The following is a 21,727-nucleotide window of genomic DNA, read 5'->3' as shown; positions in this document are numbered from 1 at the left end:
GGGGCCCTTCAGACTACCCTTTTGGACTACTATAAAAATTTCATCCTGTGCCTATGTTTTTTCCCTCTTAGTTGAATGTCATTATTTAAAACAAAGCAAAGTTCTATGAACTAAACTATTATTAGCGGTTTCCTTTGTGATGTGGTTATAGGACGATTACGTTGTTTGTTTACATACCTTTCCATCATTTGAAGTTTGGGAACGGAGCTTGTCTATAGGGTAGTCTCTACAGTTGATCAGGCTGAATGCTGGGTGTGTGTTTCAGGGGCTAAAATTTCTGTGCACTTCTCCCCTGACCTCTGTCCAGGGGAGGTGGCACCTTCTTTTGTTCCTGACCGTGTACTACTTTTATGATCAGCAAGATAATAAAGTAATGATGATATGATGATGGCATGTGTGGAAAAAGCAAAGGTACACTGAATGCTATGACTTTATCTTCAGTAATCATGGAGACACATCCCACCAATGCACGTCCACGGGGACGGCGTTTAAGTGGCCACTCTCAGGCCTTCGCAGATGCACCCGTTCTTTCTTTCACAGTGACCACAGCCCCAGCCACTCTACAAAATGGCCCCTGATCTGAAGAGAGAGAGGGAGGACATGAAAGCTGATTTCTGAAACGGCAGATGATTATAAACAGCACACTGGAATCAGGGAGGGCTGCAGACCCCTCCCATCATGAGTGGTTCCTGAAACCAGCTCTCCTCTGAACAGCCAGTGCAGGGCCCCTGGGCGGGGTGCCGGGATGCAGGGTGGGGAGGCTCTTCCCGAGTCAGAAGCAGGGCCCTCTCCTGCTGTGCCCTGTAGCCCATGAGTGGCTTCTGTCAGCAGTCCAAGGTGGGGGAGTCAGCTGAGTGAACTGGGGTGGAATTCTGAGACCTTACTAGGAAACCGTCCGGATGAGTGTTCAGTCTTACGGGGAGTTTCTCACCACAGCTAGGCAAAGGCTAATAATTCACTGTTATTCCCAAAGTTACTTGTTTGACTCTCATAGGTTTCTAAGCATGTGAGCTTATTTTCTAAGAAGTGTATAGGAAATGCAAATAACTGCATTAGGGTTGATCTTTCTGCCTAAGCCTTTTTTTTTTTAATGTTTTGCTCGGCATCCCCAAGAGCTAATGGTTAGTGAATGCTTGCCAGGCAGGCACCTTGCTAAATGCTTTTACATTTGCTAAGTGAGGTCATTACTTTTAAATCTCACAACAATGAGAGAGGGATGACTGTTAGCTTCCATTTCATGGATGAGAAAACTGAGGCTTGGCAAGGCTAACCCGACCCACAAGTGGTGAGCTAAGGAAGTGATTCTGCAGATCCAGACAGTCTGACTCCAGAGCCTTCACTGCCAGCCTTTCACCTCGGGAAAAGAAGCTGCTCTTGATTTAGCAATGTCTACAAAAGGGAATTTAAAACCATTCTTGCTTTAAAGATTCAATTATTTTTTTAAAAAAAGTTTAAACCACACTAAACAGAATTGTCACAGTTTGAGTATGTATTTTAAAGAGAACTTGTTACTAGTCTGCTTGACTCAATCAATACCAGAGTCTTTTTTTTTTTTTTTTCCTAAAACATTTATGCCTTCTGGGATCTTGGGAGTGTGTATGTGTCGGGGGTAGGAAGTCGGGTGGCAGGAAAAAGAAAGAACTGAAATCTGGCATCTGTGAGCCCAAGCGTCAGCATCTCTTAGGGGTGTCACTAGGTTTCAGAATTACTCTGCTTGAGTTCAGCTGGTCCTGTTGGAGATGTTGTTCAGGAATTTTGTGGTGAAGTTGAAGCGAGGGCTTGGGAAAACATGGAAGGCATTTTTCAAGAGACTCAACCAGCCAGCACAGAAACTGTATTTTAAGTAACCATATCTCTGTTATGAATAGGCCCACAGAGAATTGAAATGGAAAGAATCTTTCAAATCAAATGTGCTTTCTGCTAGGTATGTTTCAAGTTTATTTTTCATTTTAATCTTTTTCCATACCCCTACCCGCTTATAATTCCATTTCCTGCTTTTCAGAAGAAGTTTTCAGAAGAACAAGAGGTGGTATTTTGATTAGAGAGATGGCTTGTTTGGCTTGGTTGCCCGTAGGAATGATCCCCACGAATTCTTGTTCAGCTCTGGTGTTTTGTCATCTCTGTAGAAGATCCCAGAAGCAGGTCCCCTGGCCCCACATCCCACCTTCCCAAGAGTATGTATGATTCGGGTCACTAGTTGCCCAAATGAGAGATGCCGTGGGTAGTACGATTCCAAGCCCAGGCCTTCAGTGCAGTAAACCTTATGAAAACAGTCAGGGGAGAAAGTTCATTATGGTAAAAAGTCGAATGTAGGGGTGAAGGAAGAGAACCGAGAGGAAGACAAGTACCTAAGTCAGATGGCTCATCCCTCTGTGTCACCGAGCTGGACCCTCCAATGCGAGGGCTGCCCTCCGAGGCAGCATCTTGGCGATTGGCTCTGATGCTGCAAAGTCCTCTCTTAATGACTTAATGGAGACTCAGGGAGCCTGGCCGCCGGGGCTCATCTCTGCAATTTCTTCCTTCCTGCATTTTTATTGAAGCGCCGGGAACAGAGCCAGGACATTTGATGATGTTTGTTTCTACAGATCCTCCACTCCCTTTTTTCCCTTACAGATCAGATTATCGTGTGTTGGTGGCAGCAAAAAAAAAAAAAAAAAAAGCAGAGTATTGATGACAGGTAGCGAATTGCTGGGAACACACTGGGATAGGGAATGCACATCCCGCTTGGTCCAGACGGCGGGGTAGGGCATGTCGCCCCTGCCCGGGGGGAGAAGGTGCTTTGTCCTAGGACTGGGGAGCGGTCGGGCCCCCCTCCTGCCCTCCTTTTCCTGTTTCTGCTTCAGGTGGCCTTTTATTGAAACTCTAAAGCGCGTTGGAGGATCTAAATGAGACTTTCTCTAGCCTTAATCAAAAATACAGGATAACCAGGGAGGGACCTCCTAGCCTTTTGCTTCAGTGAGTTTCCAATATTCCCCTGGGGCGAGGTAAGCATTGGTGGGTCCGGCATCGGAATATTTTTTTTATGTGTCACCTTGACAAGGTTAGTAGCTTTTCTGGGCCTCAGTTGTAAAATGGATACATAGGGTCGTGAAGATGTTAAAAAAAAAAATGCCAAAACAATCCATCTAAAGCCCCGCAGATGGTGCCGGACACTGCAGTAATTTCTCATTAAATGTAGCCTGGCTTTACCGGAGTTACCGGGAACACCAAGGGGCAAATCTCTAGCTTCAAATCCATTCCCTAGTGGTAGGAGGGGGATCAGGCTGGCCACCCTACTCAGCGATGCTAAAGCTTCACCCAGATTGATCCTAGTTTGGGTCTAAAGAGACTTCCTGAGTCCTTTGCCCCACTCCACTCCCCACTTTTTTTTTTTTTTGGCCACACCACGTGGCATGCGGGATCTTGGTTCTCCCCAACCAGGGATCGAACCCCTGCCCCTTGCATTGGCAGTGTAGAGGTCTTAGCCAACTGGACCACCAGGAAGTCCTTCCCTTCCTTCTTCTCATCACCATCAATGGGCTTCATCTGCCCACATCCCCACTCCACACTTCATCCTGAAAAGTACCTGCAGTGCCCAGGTTCCGTAAGGACTGACATCAAAGAAGAAGTGATTGAGGCTAAGAAAAACAGAAGGTGAGCAATCAAGGTGAGTGAAACAGACTGGTGATTCTCAAGATCCTTTTCCTCAATAGCCTCCTTGGCCATGCCTCTCTGGCCTCGGATTCTCATTCTCTCTGCGCCTCTCAGCCAGGTTTCAAATGAATGATGTAACGCTGAAGATTTATAGAGTGTCCACAATGTTCCTGCTCTGGCTTCTGCCCTCTGCTTCACTGCTCTCTCCTCCTGGACAGAACTTGCTGACCTTCTTCTTTCAGAGGTCCCTTTCAATCTCTTGTCAATCGCATTATCCTTCTCTAGGGAATCAATCCGCTAGCAAACTAAGGCAGCCTCTTGGCACTTCCAGACCATGGCTTGTAAAAAACACAGAGCCCAGAATCCCCATTCATCAATGCTGATTTTTCCACGGCTCTGCTTCCTACGGGGGTGCGTGGGGGTGAGGGGTGCAGGGGGAGGGGTGAATGGTGAAGAGAAGCCGGCAGTGACAGAGGCTGACCCTTCCCTGTGGTGGGGTTTCTTACTGGCCCCAAGCTCCTGAGCCAGGCTGTAGAGAGGGCACCCAGGGGATGCCCTAATGGGCCCTTGAGCGCAGGCTGGGGTCAGCCCCAGCTGCACGTGGCGCCTTGCATTGCAGATGAAGGAAATGAGAGCAGGCAGACACCTCCTGGATGAGACCTTTCTGATGCTTCTTCCTGGCAAAGAAAAAGAAACTGTTTGGCTCCTGCTTGGGGGAACTCTAACTTGGAGGGGGAATGGTGACACTTACGATGAAATTATTTTTTAAAATTTACTGTCATAACCATTTCTATTTAATTTTAATTTTAAAATCTTTTAAAAATTATTTATCTTTCAGGGCTTCCCTTGTGGCTCAGATGGTAGAGAATCTGTCTGCAGTGCAGGAAACCTGGGTTTAATCCTTTGGTCAGGACGACCCCCTGGAGAAGGGCATGGCAACCCACTCCAGTATTCTTGCCTGGAGAATCCCATGGACAGAGGAGCCTGGCAGGCTACAGTCCATGGGGGTCGCAAAGAGTCGGACATGACTGAGTGACTGGGAGAACTCTAACTTGGAGGGGGAGTGGTGATGTTTACAATGAAATTATTTTTATTTTTAAAATTTCTGTCATAACTATTTTTATTTAATTTTAATTTAAAAACTATTTATCTATCTATCTTTTGGCTGTACTGCATGGCTTGTAGGATCTAGTTCCTGGACCAGGGGTTGAACATGTGCCAGCTTCCCTCTTCCCTCTGTGGACTCTAGTATCTCTGGACCTCAGCGTACAGACACGAACTCACATATCTATTAACGGAGAGACTTCATGTACAGGTGCTGTGAAGGTGTCCAAGGTGAGCGAGAGGCAACCCCCTGCCCATTGACTTACTTCCTCCAGCGGATGCAGGAAGGGGGCATATCTCAAGCGTTCTCCCGGAAGCACCCACCAGCCCCTGTCCCGGTGACAGGACCTCCTTTGCGTCTCAGGAGACAGGAGGAACATAATGGCATAAGAAGGGAGAATAAAGCTTGCATTCCAGGTATCAGGAGTCACCTGCACAGCGAGTGGCAACCACCGTCCACCTGCCTCACTATGCTTCAGGCTTTGGGACATGCCAAGCGAGGATCAGAGGGAGGCTGGGTGATTTGCCCCGCTGGGCTTCAAATCATGGAATCTTAGGAGCTAGGATGCTAGGTAGTTTCCCATTTCTTGAATTGATTTCCCTCTGTGATGAAACTTAACAATCGTCTGCCCCGAAATGAGAAAAGTAAGATCACATAGTGAGTTTTCCCATATTTCTTTTAAAGGACTCTCCTTCATATTCTAAGATTGTGTCTCTCCTCCTTTTTTTAGTCCTGAAATGTGCTTCCTTTTTTAAATGATAGTCAGAGGAGCCAGCGATATTTTAAAAATATTCTTATCTGGTGACAAGTTTTCAGTAAAGTTTCAGTAAATTGCACTGGACCCAAATTTGGGAATCACGAATCAAATCCAACCCGTTCCTCCCGGGGGTGGGGAAACTGAAGCCTAACAAGCTCAAGGGACCCATCCAAGATCAGATAGCAGGTAGGTGCCCCCTGTCTCTTCTCAATGTGTTCCCCATTCTGGGGCCTTTGTGCGATGGGGCAAACACTGTGTGGTCTCCCTGGTTCTGGTATTAGAGAATCAGTCTCTCTGTTTCTCTCTCTCTTTTTGAAGTGAAAAGTCTCCTTCCCATTTTTTTTTTAATATTTATTTATTTACTTGCCCCAGGTTGTGGTATGTGGGATCTTCCATCTTAGCTGTGGCGTTGAGGGATGGTGTTGGAGAAGACCCTTGAGAGTCCCTTGGACTGCAAGGAGATCCAACCAGTCCATCCTAAAGGAGATCAGTCCTGGGTGTTCATTGGAAGGACTGATGCTGAAGCTGAAGCTCCAATACTTTGGCCACCTGATGTGAAGAACTGACTCATTGGAAAAGACCCTGATGCTGGGAAAGACTGAAGGCAGGAGGAGAAAGGGACGACAGAGGATGAGATGGTTGGTTGGCATCACCAACTTGATGGACATGAGTTTGAGTAAACTCCAGGAGTTGGTGATGGATAGGGAAGCCTGGCGTGCTGTGGACCATGGGGTCATAAAGAACTGAACTGAACTGACCTGAGGGATGGTGGGGTCTTTTAGTTGCAGCAGGCAAACTCTTAATTGTGGCCAGTGGGATCTAGTTCCCTGTCCAGGGATGGAACCTGGGGCCCCCTGCCTCGGGAGTGCGAAGTCCTAGCCACTGAACCACCAGGTAAATTCTCAGTCTTCTCTAACCAACTGCACGGAACTCCACCTTAGCTCCCTTGAATGGAGCACCTCTTCTCCCCTTAGAAGGCAGACAGCGACCCAGCCCTCCCCTTCGACAGCTGAGAGCTGGCCTCTTCCACTGAGTCCCTAAAAGGTAGAACCCAGGCTGCCACTCTGCAGCGCTTCCTAGTCTGACCTCCAGGAGGGGTGCAAGGTGCCACTGACTGGCTCATAAACGCTCCATTTACCTGGCTTCCCTTTGTGCTCACCTGACTGAAGTTAAACTTCCTGAGGGATAAAAAAAACAAAAACAAAAACAAAAAAACATTCGTTTATTCTCTTTGTTCTGGAGACTCTCCACCTCTTTGGGTCTATTATCTCTAACAAAGCAACGCCCTCTGTTCTGAGTTCCAAAAAGATCAGATGGATTAAATAATGAGGCGGACTGGAGCTGGGAGGCTGGTGGAGGGGAGGATTCTTAAAGCAAAGCTTGGGGTGAGAGTGAAAACCTCGGTGCTTAAGGAGGTTCAGCTCCAGGATGAGGCTATGTTGGGAAGGAAATAAGCTCTGACTCTTCTGGTCATGGAAGAAGCCATGTGAAGCCCCTAGAAGTCAGAGCAAGGCTGGTAGAGAGCAGGGAAGGCTCTTTCCTATTCTGGAAACTTCCCGGCTTCCTTTCCTATTGAATTGAATTGGAGAGTGGGTTCCTCCAGCCCTCCAGCTCCCAGGCAAAAACAACCTCCCTTCCTTTGTTACTGTCTTGCGAGGGGACCACGGCCAACTTTCTGTTTATCTGTCCTAACCAAGGAGGTGGGGCTCAGATTAAAACAGAAGCTGCATTTTACCTTGGGTAAAGAAAAAATAAAAATAAAAAAGAAGAGCACTCTCCATTCAGAGTCCTCTTCTCCTGCCAGCTTAAAGGGCTCTCAGCCCAGTTCACAGATCAATGAAGACTGAGTAGATCATTCAGCTGGACACAGGACCCACATAGGTCTTTGGGCCATGACCAGTGGTCCTGCCCTTCTTTGCAGAGAGATTCTTCTAGAGGTGGGTCTCATTACCTCCAGAAATAAAAGTGTTCAGAGAGAGAGGAGGAGGAGAAGATATTTACTCACTGCACAGGAAATAGTAAATATGTTAGGAGAGAACTTGGGGACCGAGGGAGGAGCTGGCCCCTTACCTGAGGCTGTGCATGCTAAGTCGCTTTAGCGACACCAGGCTCCTCTGTCCATGGGATGCTCCAGGCAAGAATACTGGAGTGGGTTGCCATGCCCTTCTCCAGGGGATTTTTCTGACCCAGGGATCGAACCTATGTCTTCTGTAGCTCCTGCATTGCAGGCAGATTCTTTACCACAGAGCCACCAGTGAAGCCCTACCTGAAGCTGAGAAGGTGTCAATTGTCCAATCAGAGAATAGGAAGGAGATGTTTCCACCCCCTACCCCCACCCCCCAGCCTGTAAGTCCTAATTCAAGACAACTTGTTTATCTTGGGTTTGTCCTCAAGGACAGTAGTCTGGATTTAGAAAAAGAAAACCCACATTTTTAACATTCCGATACCCATTAGGTAACAAGACGTGATGGATTTTGGAATCAGGCAAGCTCTGGCTCCAAGAGCGAGGCAGGGAATTGGCTCAAGGTCATTGCTGTGATTTAGCTTTGGAAGCTTGGACGGTTGCCTGGCTTCTTTGGAGTCTCAGCTTCCACATCTGTAAAGTGGAGATAAAGAATGATATCACAGCTGGAGCTAATATAAAGATGAAATAGCAATCAAGGTGTATGAGAACCCCAGTGCTTAAGCAGGTTCTCAAAATTGCATGTTCCCTCCCACTCTCTGCTACCTACCTGGCTGCAATCAAGACTTCTGAGAAGGGGAAAGTGAGTAGAAGTAATTCTCTCATTTCAAAAACTGGACACTCCGTGTTGCTGTGTCCTGTCCCCAGGCTGCTCAGTGAATGCTGTCATCTTTAGAATGTATTTGTGAGTGCTTAGTTCCTTAATCGTGTCCGACTCTTTGTGACTTTATGGATTGTAGCCCGCTAGGCTCCTTTGTTTATGGGATTCTCCAGGCAGGAATACTGGAGTGGGTAGCCATTTCCTTCTCCAGGGGATCTTCCCAACCCAGGGATTGAACTCGGGTCTCTTGCACTGCAGGCAGATTATTTATTGTCTAAACCACCAGGGAGAAGGAGAAGGCAATGGCACCCCACTCCAGTACTCTTGCCTGGAAAACCCATGGACGAAGGAGCCTGGTAGGCTGCAGTCCATGGGGTTGCTAAGAGTTGGATACGACTGAGCGACTTCACTTTCACTTTTCACTTTCATGCATTGGAGAAGGAAATGGCAACCCACTCCAGTGTTCTTGCCTGCAGAATCCCAGGGACGGGGGAGCCTGGTGGGCTGCCGTCTATGGGGTCGCACAGAGTCGGACACGACTAAAGTGACTTAGCAGTAGCAGCAAGCCACCAGGGAAGCCCAGAACACATTTATCCAACTGCTAATCTGTTTAAAGGCAGCTTGACTTGGTGGGAAGACTGGAGAATCAGAATCCAGAAGACAGCTTCTCTTTCTGGTCCACCACTTGGTCTCAGAGATATCAGTGATTCTCTGGATGGGGAGGGCCCTTCAAGGTCATGTCCTCCAACCACAAACCTGAAGCTTGACCCTTATTCCACACACACACACATGCACACATACACACCATCTCTCATAAAGTGGTTGTCCAGCTTCTTTAGGAACAGCTCACTACATTTGACATATCTTGCTGAATTGTTGTTAGGCTTCCCTGGTGGCTCAGATGGTAAAGAATCCGTCTGCAGTGCAGGAGACCCAGGTTCAATCCCTGGGCTGGGAATCTTTAGACAATTCTGACTGTGCAAAGTTTTTCTTTCGAAGTGAAACTTGTCTTCCTGATGTTTCTTCCTATTTACCATACTTCTATCCCTTCGGGACATAAAGAAAAATAGATTCTGTCTCCCACGTGACAGTCATGTATTTAAAGCTGATCGTGTCTGCCTGAGTTTTCTCTGGCCCCCACAAGCCACCTTCGTTCCTTTGCCATTTGCTTTGCCTCTCATCTCACTCACACGATGAGACTCAGTCCTCTTGTTTTAAAGGCAGGGATCGTTATTCCTGACTCAGGGAGGATTTAACAATGAAATGTACCTTCCACCCGGGCTGGGCTCTATTAATATTTGATGATAAATGAGTAGATGAATGAGTATGTGAGAGCGCTGTGCAAACAGCAATCTGCTTGCTGCATTAGTCTGTTCAGGCTGTCAGAACAAGGTACCACAGCCTGGGGGGTTTAAACAACAGAATCGTACTCTTTTCTCACCATTTGGAGGCTGAAAGTTCAAGAGCAAGCTGTTGGGTTTTCCTGAGACATCTCTGCCTGGCTGGCAGATGGCTGCCTTTTCACTGCGTCCTCCCATGGCTGTCCTTGCCCTGTGTTATTTGTGTCCTGTTTTCCTTTTTCTTGTAAGGCCCACCGTACAGACTTCTTTTTAACCTAATACCTCTTTAAAGACCTTAAGGATACACTTGGAGGTATTGGGAGTTGGTGCTTAAATATATGAATTTGACAGGTCATCGATTTAGCCCATAGACTTCCGTGGTGGTCCATGGTTAAGAATCTACCTTGCAGTGCAGGGGACGTGGGTTTAGTTCCTGGCTGGAGAACTAAGGTCCCACATGCAGAGGAGCAACTCAGAGCTCTCACTACAGCTAGAGAATCCGTGCATCTCGCAAATAGAGAGTCCATAGGCTGCGACGAAAGATCCTGCATTTGTGACAAGGATCCTGTGGGCTGCAAAGACCTGACACAGCCAAATAGACAAATGAACAAATATTTTAAAAGAAGTTAAAAGGAACAATTAAAAAAAAAGTTTAAAAAATTGAGCTCACAACACTCACCAATGTATTATTGTCCTCAATTAAAAAAAAATCTTTTATTTATTATTTATTTTTGGTTGTGCTGGTTCTTCATTGCTGTGTGGGCTTTTTCTCTAGTTGGGGAGAGTGGAGGCTACTCTCTAGTTGCCAAACGTGGCTTTCTCATTTAGGCAGCTTTCCTGGTTGCAGAGGACGGGCTCTAGGGTGTGTGGGCTTCAGCAATTGAAGTTCGGAGCTCTGGAGCACAGGCTCAGTAGTTGAGGCCCACAGGTTTAGTTTCATCGTGACGTGTGGGAGCTTCCCAGACCAGGGATCGAACCCACATCTCCTGCATTGGCAGGCAGATTCTTTACCACTGAGCCACCAGGGAAGCCCAGCAATTTTATTTATGGTGACACTTCTCAGAGAGAGTATTTGTGTACTTTGCAGGGACAGTGGCCTTTTGCATATGAGAAAGAAAGAAAGAAGTTGCTTAGTTGTGTCTGACTCTGCGACCCCATGGACTGTAGCCTACCAGGCTCCTCTGTCCATGGGATTTTCCAGACAAGAATACTGGAGTGGGTTGCCATTTCCTTCTCCAGGGGATCTTCCTTACCCAGGGGTCGAACCCGGGTCTCCCGCTTTGTAGGAAGATGTTTTTCGCGCTTTTTTGCATATGAGACATGGGATATTATAAGCACATTTCAGTATATATGTTTTTGAATAGATAAGATGTTTACATGGTTCAAAATTCAGAAAGCCATGGAAGACGAACCCTGAATGGATAACCAACATAAGAAGATGCTTTCAATGTCACCAGTAACCAGAGAAATGTAAATTAAGTTCATACTATCGGAGAAGGCAATGGCACCCCACTCCAGTACTCTTGCTTGGAAAATCCCATGGACGGAGGAGCCTGTTAGGCTGCAATCCTTGGGGTCGCTAAGAGTCGGACACGACTGAGTGACTTCACTTTCACTTTTCACTTTCATGCATTGGAGAAGGAAATGGCAACCCACTCCAGTGTTCTTGCCTGGAGAATCCCAGGGACGGTGGAGCCTGGTGGGCTGCCGTCAATGGGGTCGCACAGAGTTGGACACGACTGAAGTGACTTAGCATAATATCACACCATTTTACACCCGATAAATGTGGAGCCTGTTAATATCCCATTGATGAAAAGGCAGAGAAACAAATACCCTTCATGTGCAGGTGGGATTATGAATTGGCACAACTATCTTGGAAACCCTTTGGCAAATGGTCAGTGAGCTGAAGGTACAGCTACTCTGGCCCAGCAGCACCACTGCCAGGATCACACCCTAGGTCCCTCTTATATGTGGGCACCAAAGGCAGTCAGAGAAAGCTCATAGCAGCAAAAATGGGAAACCGTCCAATGTCTTACACCAGGAAAATGGGTAAATAAAGTGGGCATATTCATACAGTGAAGCATTAACACAATGAAAACACATGAATCAAGCATCAGCATGAATGAATCTTACTACCAGGGTGACAGACATTGATTCATCATAGAAAAATGCATACAGTTTGATACCATCTTTGTACAGTTCCAAACAAGTGAAATGAAAGACTATATTACTTAGGGATATATTGCTGTTGTTATTTAGTCCCTAAGTCGTGTCTGACTCTTGGCGACCCCATGGACTGCAGCATGCCAGGCTTCCCTGTCCTTCACTATCTCCTGGAGTCTGTTCAAATTCATGTCCATTTTGTTGATGATGCCATCCAACCATCTCATCCTCTGTCGTCCCCTTCTCCTCCTGCCTTCAATCTTTCCCAGCATCAGGGTCTTTTCCAATGAGTCAGTTCTTTGCATCAGTTGGCCAAAGTATTGGAGTTTCAGCTTCAGCATCAGTCCTTCCAATGAACACCCAGGACTGATCTCCTTTAGGATGGACTGGTTGGATCTCCTTGCAGTCCAAGGGACTCTCAAGGGTCTTCTCCAACACCACAACACAATTTTAAAGGCAGGCAAATTTGGAACTTCCCTGGTGGTCCAGTGGCTGAAATTCCATGCTCCCAATACAGCAGGCCTGGGTTCAATCCCTGGTCAGACAACTAGATGCCACATGCTTCAGCTAAGGGTATGAACACTACAATTAAATATCCCTCATTCCACAACTAAGACCTGGTGCAGCTAAATAAATAAGTAATAAAAAGGAAAAAAAATAAAAGCAAGCAATACGGAGGACAAGCAGACAGCAGGGACCTCTGTGGGACCAGGGGCATGCTGCAAGAAGTCTTAACCCTATTGTAATGCTCCATTTCTTACAGTGGGTGGTAGATCCACAGGGAAGAATTATTTATTAATCCTATCTCGATACATACATTAATCTCATATATTTCTGTACATATGAAACAATTCATCATAAAAATGCTTTACGAATTCAAAAGGCAGAAAAATATATATCATGAAAATCTTTCTCCGACGGCAGCTGTTCTTTTCAGATTTGTGTATATCATTTGGAGATCATGTATGCTTACAGAGACAAATCGATACTTCATCATTTAGAGATAAGTTATATTTGACAGCAAAACATACATGGACATGAACGCGTGCACGCTTGTGTGTTTGTATTCTGTTTTCCTTCCCTCTCCCTTTTAGACACCGGTAGCATGTCTGCAGGCTCCTTTCAAACAACATTATGATCAGATAGTAAAAGGTCAGAGTAAGGAGACTGTCTGGCAAGAGAAGATGGACTTATCTATCTGTCTAGTAGTTTGGATTTTAAATCAAAGACAGAATTGTCACTCTAAAGTAAAGAGACAGCATGTCAGGAATTCAGCTTTGGAGCCAGGGCTGAAGAGACATGGAGTTGGGACCCAATGGAGTCCAATCGCCTCCTGATTGAATCAACCCAAGACCAGAGGTGAGCAACTCTCCCTTCTTGATAATGAGACCCCCTGAGTTATAACTGTCTCAGACCAACAACACAGACGTGCAGAGAGAAGGAGAGGGCGAGCTTGTGACCCAGTAAAAGCAGGGGACGAATACATCATGATTCAGGATCGACGTCTGATGTATGTCAAGCGCCTGGCTGGGATTAAGGCAGAGAGTGGGCAAGCATTCTCGCACAGAAGCCGGGCGAGGAGGTGGGAGCTGCTTGGCCCAGCAGCTGGGTGCGGAGGGCAAGGCCAAGTGCCCCGTGAGCGAGGTGGAAGGTGGGTGAGTGACCCCCAGGGCAGTGCCAGGTTCAGACAGGGCCAGGCCACAGAAGCTGCCAGTGCCTAGTTGATCTGGGAAGTCTTCCCAGAGAGGCTTTCAGGAGCAGCTTGACTGGGGAGAGAAACAGGTTGGTGAACAGATTGAGGGCGGGAGCTCCAGGGCGTCCTGCCGATCCACACTGGCCGGGCTCCAAAGGCACACTTGCTTATCTTCTTTCTGTTGTGTCTTTCACCCTTTTGTATTTCCTTAAAGATCTCAGAACCTGGCAGGGGTGTTTGGTTCTAGCATAAGCTGTCGAGAGTGGGTGTGCGCTAAAATGCAAATGCAGGGAACGAGGACCAGCTCTTGGTGATGGAAGTGGAATGCGGAAAACAAGACGACTCGGAGGCCACGTGGCATGCACGGTGCTCCAGCCCCTGGTGGGAATCAGGAACCCTGGACTGCAGGCCCCAGGACTCAGATACCAACTTGTTCTAGGACCTCGGAAGGTCACAGAACCATGTCCAGCTTTCATCAAGGACTAGATGGGTGTGTTGGAACTAAATGACCTGAAAAATCTAAGTGAGTCGGTGACTGTCAGCCAAAGAACTCAAGCCTGCCAGTTCCATGCAACCGAATATCTCAACAACCTTGAAGCTTACAGTATAAACATTGTTCGTGATTGTCATGCCTACCAGGCACTTCACACAAGTCTTCTCCTGTATAGCATTTCATCTGCCTGTCCTAATGACCCATGAAGCAGGCATGGCAGGTGTCCGATTAGCCCATTTTACAAATGGGGAAACTGACAGGTGGGCTAACTGGCTCGAGGTCCCAGGGCTGGACCCTGGAGGGTGCTTCATCCCCCTCTCCTTGCCCTGCTTGGATGTCAGTACGGGCTCTGGGACGAGAGCCTGAAAGCCTGATGCCAGATCCCCTTCTCCCCAACTCAACCTCAGTGTCAAGGTGGGCTACATGGTCACCTGAGCACTGCCCCTTAATGGGATGTCTGCTCCAGCTGGCATGCCCCTGCTGCACTTGTGCGGGGGCAATGCCATAAGGGTGTGCCCTGAGCTGCCCCCCACCCCGCCCCACCCCGGCCCTTGGGGACGTATCCCCTGGGCTCCTGAAACAGTGGCAGCTGCCCGCCCGGCTGCCTCAGGCCTCCAGCCTCAGGGAGTGGCCTTGCTTTTCTCCCAGCCTGGCTTCCTGTCTAGACATCTCGAATGGTCCACTGGATTTAGCTCGCCGAGTCTGCCTGCCAGCTCCCGTCAAACCCACACAGTTCAGTGCCCGGTGGCTGCCTCCGCCTCACCAGGGCGGCATCCTAGAAGAAGTGGATGGATCAGAGGACTGAGGCTAAGAGACTGTAGAATGAAGGGACCTGGGTGGGGCTGGGAGGAGGTAAAGATGATAACACCCTTAAGAGTCAGCTCAGCTCTAGCATCCTGCCTTTTTCGGAACTCACACAAGCATTGTCCTCTCCCCTCCCATACCTGGAAGGCTGGGTTGTCAAGGCAACATCTCGTAGACCCCAGTATTCTCAGTTTCATGGGTCCCCATGGACCACAGGAGCTGGCTGTGGAGAAGAAGCCTCTCTATTGGAACTGGCTCTGGGGAGACGCGAACAGAGCTAGTTCTCTGCAGTCCCCAGTCCCCCAGCTAAGACTCTCTCTTGGAGGCCGGAGCTCCCACAGGAGACGAAGCTGAGAAATACATCAGGCCCAGCACTTCTGGAGTGAGGATGCCAAGGCTGATTTCAGAACGGCCCAGGTGGTCTCTGGGCCCTAAAGGTATGGCTTTACCTTTCTGCGCTGGCTCCTCACCTGCCCTATACACAGGCTTCATAGTGGAGAAAAGCACAGTTCCTTCCCTCTCTAACCTGCCAGGGGAAAGAGATGACCCACTGTGGTTCTAAAGGACTTGAAATCAAGCTGAGGAACCAAACATCAAACAAATCCTGATTGAGAGATGTTCTACAACATACCCAACCAGTCCTCCTCAAAACCACCAAGGTCATCAGAAACAAGGGAGGTCTGAGAGACTGTCACGACCAAGAGGAGCTTAAAGAGACATCAATGTGTCTAATGACCATGCGGTGGGACAGGGCGAACCCTGGGCTGAGAGTCTGTGATTCACACTCATTAGAACTAGGATGGGTAGCCTGTTTTTATAACTGCAGAGCAAAATTTTTTTAAAAACCTATTTTAATTAAAAGTTGTTTTATTTTTGTATGTTTTGCCATGCTGTGCAGCACATGGGATTGAACCCGTACCCCGCTGCAGTGAAAGTTGTGGAATCTTAACCACTAGACCACCAGGGAAGTCCTCCCAACTTTTTTTTTTAATTAAAATTTTCTTTTAGAACATTTTTAGATTTCTAGAAAAAGAGCAAAGATAGTACAGAGGGTTCACACACACCAGGACTTGGTTTCCACTACTACTACCCTCTCACATTAGTATAGGAACCAACATTAATACATCACTATAATTAAAGTCTAAATTTTATACAGATTTCTTAAAGTCCTTTTTCTGTTCTAATCCAGGGTTCCACATTATATTCAGTTTGGTGTCTCCATAGCCTGCACTTGGTTGTGCTTTCTCAGACTTTCCTTGTCTTGAATGACCTTGGATATCTGAGGAATATTGGTCAGGTATCATGTCTCCTTCGACTGAGACTTGGCTGATGTTTTTCTCATGATTAGACTGGAAGTAGGGACTTGGGGAGGAAGAACATAGAAGTTAAGTGGGATTTTCGGTCCATCCCACTGACAGGAGACTATCTGACTTATCACTAGAGATAAGGCTCACCTCCTCCAGAAGCCACCAGATGAGGTAGGTTAGGATTCTCCACTGTCAAGTTAGATCAAAGCACAGTTTTTAAAATATGATTTCCTTTGATCTTATCTAACCGCCTTTGGGACTTTGCACACCCACTTACTATCTCTAGCCTCTGGCTGTAGAAGGAAGATACAGGACATCTTTGAGGTCTGGTTCTAAGATTCTCAGTTGTACTCCCTGTTTACACTCTGACCTACAGAGAAAAGACAGCAACCATAGGACTGCCCAGGGAGCACTCCACCCTCCCTCGATTTGCTGTCCTGTCAAGTCTGGGTGCTGGCTGGGTATAAACGTCGGCATTTTGGAGAGTAAAGAAGCATCCTAGAAGCTCCACCAATGAGCATGAAAGGAAGTCAGTAGGTGTTGAATGAATGACCAAGATAATAAATTTATTAAGAACTTGCTGATGCCCAGTTTTATGCTAGGTATTATAGGAGATGAAGAGGTATGGTGGGCTTCCCAGGTGGTGCTAATGGTAAAGAACTTGCTTGCCAGTGCAGGAGACACAAGAGACGCGGGTTCAATCCCTGGGTTAGAAAGGCATAGTAACCCACTCCAGTATTCTTGCCTGGAGGATCCTATGAACAGAGGAGCCTGGCGGGCTACAGTCCATGGGGTCACAAAGACTCAGACACAACTGAAGCCACTTAGCAGACAAGCAAGCATTATAGATGAAGAGGTATATGATGTAATAAACACAATTTACTATGGGGGCCAGAGGTAAGCTGATGAACAATGACAAGGCACATTCAGCCTGGCCTTGAACATCATTGCCTCTGTGAAGCCTTTTCTCTTACAGATTTTTTTTTTAATGTGGACCATTTTTAAAGTCTTTATTGCATTTGTTACGATATTGTTTCTGTTTTATGTTTTGGCTTTTTTGGCCACAATGCATATGGGATCTTAGCTCCCCGACCAGGGATCAGACTCACACCCCTTGCACTGGAAGGCGAAGCCTTAACCACTGGACCATCTGGGAAGTCCCTATGAAGCCTTTTCTGATTGTCCTCTTGGATTTTTGCTTCTCCACTTCTGAGCCCTATACCACTCTGTGTAAGGGAATGGCACTGTGAGTGTTCAGTTCAGTTCAGTTGCTCAGTCTTGTCCGACTCTTTGAGACCACATGGACTGCAGCATGCCAGGCCTGCCTGTCCATCACCAACTCCTGGAGCTTATTCAAACTCATGTCCATCAAGTCGGTGATGCCATCCAACCATCTTATCCTCTGTCATCCCCTTCTCCTCCCACCTTCAATCTTTCCCAGCATTAGGGTCTTTCCCAATGAGTCAGTTCTTCTCATCAGGTGGCCAGAGTATTGGAGCTTCAGCTTCAGCATCAGTTCTTTCAGTGAATATTCAGGACTGATTTCCTTTAGGGTGGACTGGTTGGATCTCCTTGCTGTCCAAGGGACTCTCAAGAGTCTTCTCCAACACCACAGTTCAAAAGCGTCAATCCTTTTAAGCATTAATACACTGCTAGTATAGCTCTTGGTTTAATATGACTTTCCCTGATAGACAAGAATTCTACTCGTAACAATAGAGCTTATCATGAACTCTTACTATGTGCTGAATTGGTCTAAATCTGAGATGACAAGAAATTAAAGCCTTAAATGTGCTGGGCTCTGAGGAGGGAGATCTTGGATGGCTTCCTGGAGGAGATGAACTTGGAAGCACAGTTAAGGGACACACCGAGGCCTTCCTCCTTCCCTGGAGTATGTAGAGGTGAATTTAAAGACAGGCTCCTAACTTCAGCGCACTGCAGGGGCCAGATTCTCATCGCCCAATTCTTCAGGGCTAGCTCCTCTCCTCATGCCTCCCATGATCCTGCCTGTAAGTCTTAGCCCTCACCCATTTCTGCCTTCTCCTCCTTCTGGAATCACTCCAGCCCACAGTGGCTTTGCCTCTCTGATGGTCCAGATGAGCACTTCCGGTTTCAAAGCCCTTGTTCCGGTCCCAAACTGTGGGCTATCTTTTGTGAACTGGCTTGATGCCTCCCAACAGGCAGACTCTGGGTCTCACGACCCCCAGCTCAGCCTGGGGAACTCAGTAGATGCTTGGTCAACAGTGGTTGATGAGTGGATTGTTTCACAGGCTTCAGGGACTGAGCACTCTCTTTCCTACCTGGCACTGTATCATGCCTCCAACATCCAGCTGATTCTTCCTGTTGGGTTTCCTGTGCCTCATTGCCCACCTGCCTTTCCACTGGTGGAGGGAACATGGCTCCCCCTTGCCCAATCTCTGCTCCCAAGAGCCTGGAATCGGCTACCATTGTTCCGATGACACCCACAGAGTCTGTATCCTAGCGACTCTGGGAGGCTGCATCTGCAGTCTTTCATGAATGAAGAAAAACTCCCTTCTGACTTCTGTGGCCTCAGAGGTAATCCTGAATGTGAATGAGCATGTGTGCATGTGTGGGTGTATGTGTTGCATCTTAGGGGTGGGATTATGAGGATGTGTGTTGTATGGGTGTGACTGTGAGTGTGTACATGTGTGTGTGCATGTATATAAGCATGTGTGTGCTGTGTGAGTGTGGGTGTGTGACAGTATGGGTGTGTGTGTTGCAGTGTCCCATGTGTTTGGGTGGGTGTGAATGGGAGAGCAGATGGGTGTGTGTGAGAACATGGGCATGTATGAAAAGGGATGCCATGTCTGAGTGTGCGTGTATGTTGTGCATGTGTGACTGTAAGCGCATGTGTGTGTCTGTTGTATGTCTGAATGTGGGAGTGTGGGTGAGTTGGATGTGTGCATGAAAGATTGTGAGTGTGTATAAGGGTACAGGGATGTGGGTTGTGTGTATGTGTGAGTGTGAGTGTGTGAACCCTTAGGAAGAAAAGTCTTCCAGACTAATTCTGTTAGAAGACTCAGGACTTTATTTGCCCCCGTGGGTAGAAGACTGTGGTCCTGACCCCCTTGGCGGAAGTCTGGGCCCTCAGACAAAGCCTTCCTTCCCTCCTCCCCCCTAGCTCAGGCCTGTCCCTCAAATCATCAGCTGTGCAGTGGGCTTTGCGGCATCTTGAGACAAGTGGCTCCATCCCCTGCTTCTGCAGGTCTGTTCAGTTCAGTTCAGTTTCTCAGTCGTGTCCGACTCTGCAACCCCGTGAACCGCAGCACACCAGTCTCCCCTGTCCACCACCAACTCCTGGAGTCCACCCAAACTCGTGTCCGTTGAGTCAGTGATGCCATCCAACCATCTCATCCTCTGTCGTCCCCTTCTCCTCCTGCCCTCAATCTTTTCCAGCATCAGGTCTTTTCCAGTGAGTCGGCGCTTCGCATCAGGTGGCCAAAGTATTGGAGTTTCAGCTTCAGCATTAGTCCTTCCAAGGAATATTCCGTGGGTCGGGCCCCACCTTCTCATCTTGGCCCCGCTCCCTCACAAGAGGGCTGGGATCCCCTTGGAAGATGCCAGCCAGGAAGTGGTTTTGCTATCAACCCGGGGCCACCTTCCAAAGCTTTGGGGTCCCCAGGCTCCCCCCATGAGGGAGATGACTTTGGCCTCAGACACCAGATGACGAGAAACTGCTGACACAGGCCCAATGTACAGCAGGCCCCGCCGGGTGATGGATGATGAGTTTCCAAGTGAAATCTAATAGAAAGTCCATGCATAATGCATCTTTATGGGAGCAAATTCCAATTTGCATCCCATTAGACCGCTGAAGTCTCAGAAGCTCAGCAGTCCCGCTCGAGTCTTCCTTCAGAAGGAACCCAGAGCAGAGGGTGCCCATGCCTGCAGAGGGTGGAACCGATGGGCATGGTACAACCTCTCCTACCCCTCCCCCACCCCCACCCCCGACGGTAGGATCTGCTGGTGGGAGGAGCTCTCCTGCCCGCTGTCCCTGGGCGCTGCCCCTGGCCTTGCTCTGGGCAGTCTTCTGATGTCTTGTGCCCCCACGTGCCCTTCACAAGTGGAATCAAAGGAGAGCCCGGCTTCCCCAGTGCCGCTGTAATTTCCATTCCCATCCCCCTTGTAGGTCAAGGGTGTGGAGGGAAATAATGTGTGCCCCACTTTCCAAAGAGGTAAGGGAAGCTTGAATAGGGGCAGAGTTCCTACTTCAAGGGCTGGGGGCGGGGGCGTTGCTGTAGGGGCGGCAGGGGAGAGATGTTGTCTGGGGAGGAGCTGTGAGGTTGCTGTGAGCGCCATCCTGAGGATCTGGGAGCTCAGCCATTCACCGCTCCAATGCCCTGTCTACTGTGTACACTTAACTCCACTGGCCTCAGCATCCTTCTCTAGGGACCAGATAATACCACCTGCCCCATGGGGTTTCTGGGAGTGTGGGAAAGCACACTTGAGTCCTGGGGGTGCTCTCTAGACCCCCAGTGCAGGGAGAGTGGGAGGTGAGGCTGTGTTAGGGATGGGGAGGGGGAGGGGGAGATGAAATCCAGTGGCTGTTGTACCCAGAGGGTCTTCCCTGGTGGCTCAGCAGTCAAGAACCTACCTGCAGTGCAGAAGCTACAGGAGACACGGGTTTGATCCCTGGGTGGGGAAAATCCCCTGGAGAAGGGAATGGCAACCCACTCCAGTACTCCTGCCGGGAGAATCCCATGGCCAGAGGAGCCTGGCAGGCAACAGTCTACGGGGTTGCAAAGAGGAGGACCCGACTGAAGCAACTAAGCATGCAAACACCCATGCACGTGGAGCCCAGAGCGCTGGGTCTTCGGGTTGCTCCCCTTTCCCGCAGCCCCCAGACTTCCTCTGAGAGCTGGATGCGGGAGAAGTGTGTGGCCGTGGGGGTCTGAGAACTGGGAGTTTCATCTGAGGTTGTGGGGAGTCTGGTTTTCCTTTCAGGGGTGGAGGTGGAGCTTGAAGGGCGGGGTGGTGGTCAGCGCAGTTAAACTGGAGCTTTTGATATTTTAAGAGCGGAAAAGAATTCTGGAAAAACTGGGAGAGAAGCCAGTCTTGGAGGTGGGTGGGGTGACATCTAGTCCAGTGGAGGGAGGCCTGGCCTCCCTGTGGCTGTGGGCAGTTCCTTCTGAGAGGAACTGAGGACTCCCCAGAGCCCCTCCAAAACCGATTAGAGATTTAGGCTGCACCTGTGGCCCTGCAGGGAGGTCTCTGCCTGGTTCTTAACTGCACCAGGCATGTGCTTGCTGGCGGGGGTCTCTGTGCCATGGGACACAGCCCTCTGTGAGCGCAGCCCGATTCCCGGTTGGCCCTCTGCCCACGGGCCACTGGCCTTTCGTCCTCTGCTCTGTAGCCACTGCTGCCCTGATCCGAGGCCTCAGCAGTTCTGCGGGGTCTTCCCTCCCTGGCTGGGTTGTTGGCACTCCACGGGCCCAAACTCCTAAATTACTCCCTGCGGCTCACAGAGAGGCACGGGGCTGTGATTAGGTGAGTCAGAGCCCAGGGCGAGGTCGTCCTGGAGGGACGCTCGTGTGCTGGTGACGTGGCCCCCGGAGCCAGAGAGATCTCTCGGCTTACCCAGCACTAAGGGAGGCAGAGGTGTGCTAGTCGCCCATCCACTTGGGGCCCTCAGTT

The 21,727-nt window shown here is 48.7% G+C and overlaps 2 long non-coding RNA genes across 3 annotated transcripts; one reads left to right on the top strand and one right to left on the bottom strand.

Moving 5' to 3' along the window:
* Positions 1 to 1,918: 1,918 nt before the first annotated feature.
* LOC123330171 lies at positions 1,919 to 3,641 on the bottom strand. Its single transcript, XR_006545927.2, has 2 exons — positions 2,349 to 3,641; positions 1,919 to 2,260 (listed from the first exon to the last, which is right to left on the bottom strand). It is a non-coding gene; the product is annotated as an uncharacterized LOC123330171 (long non-coding RNA).
* Positions 3,642 to 3,655: 14 nt separating this feature from the next.
* Positions 3,656 to 5,928, top strand: LOC123330166. Of its 2 annotated transcripts, XR_006545893.2 has the most exons (4): positions 3,656 to 3,877; positions 4,819 to 4,968; positions 5,469 to 5,681; positions 5,868 to 5,919. It is a non-coding gene; the product is annotated as an uncharacterized LOC123330166 (long non-coding RNA). The 2 variants fall into 2 exon arrangements; XR_006545897.2 differs by lacking the exon at positions 5,469 to 5,681 and having other exon boundaries at positions 3,658 to 3,877; positions 5,868 to 5,928.
* The last annotated feature ends 15,799 nt before the right edge of the window (positions 5,929 to 21,727 follow it).

This window comes from Bubalus bubalis, chromosome 1 (assembly GCF_019923935.1).
Source record: "Bubalus bubalis isolate 160015118507 breed Murrah chromosome 1, NDDB_SH_1, whole genome shotgun sequence".
Classification (NCBI taxonomy): domain Eukaryota; kingdom Metazoa; phylum Chordata; class Mammalia; order Artiodactyla; family Bovidae; genus Bubalus; species Bubalus bubalis.
Note: the sequence above shows the minus strand (reverse complement) of the source record. Positions and strands in the feature narration are given on the sequence as shown.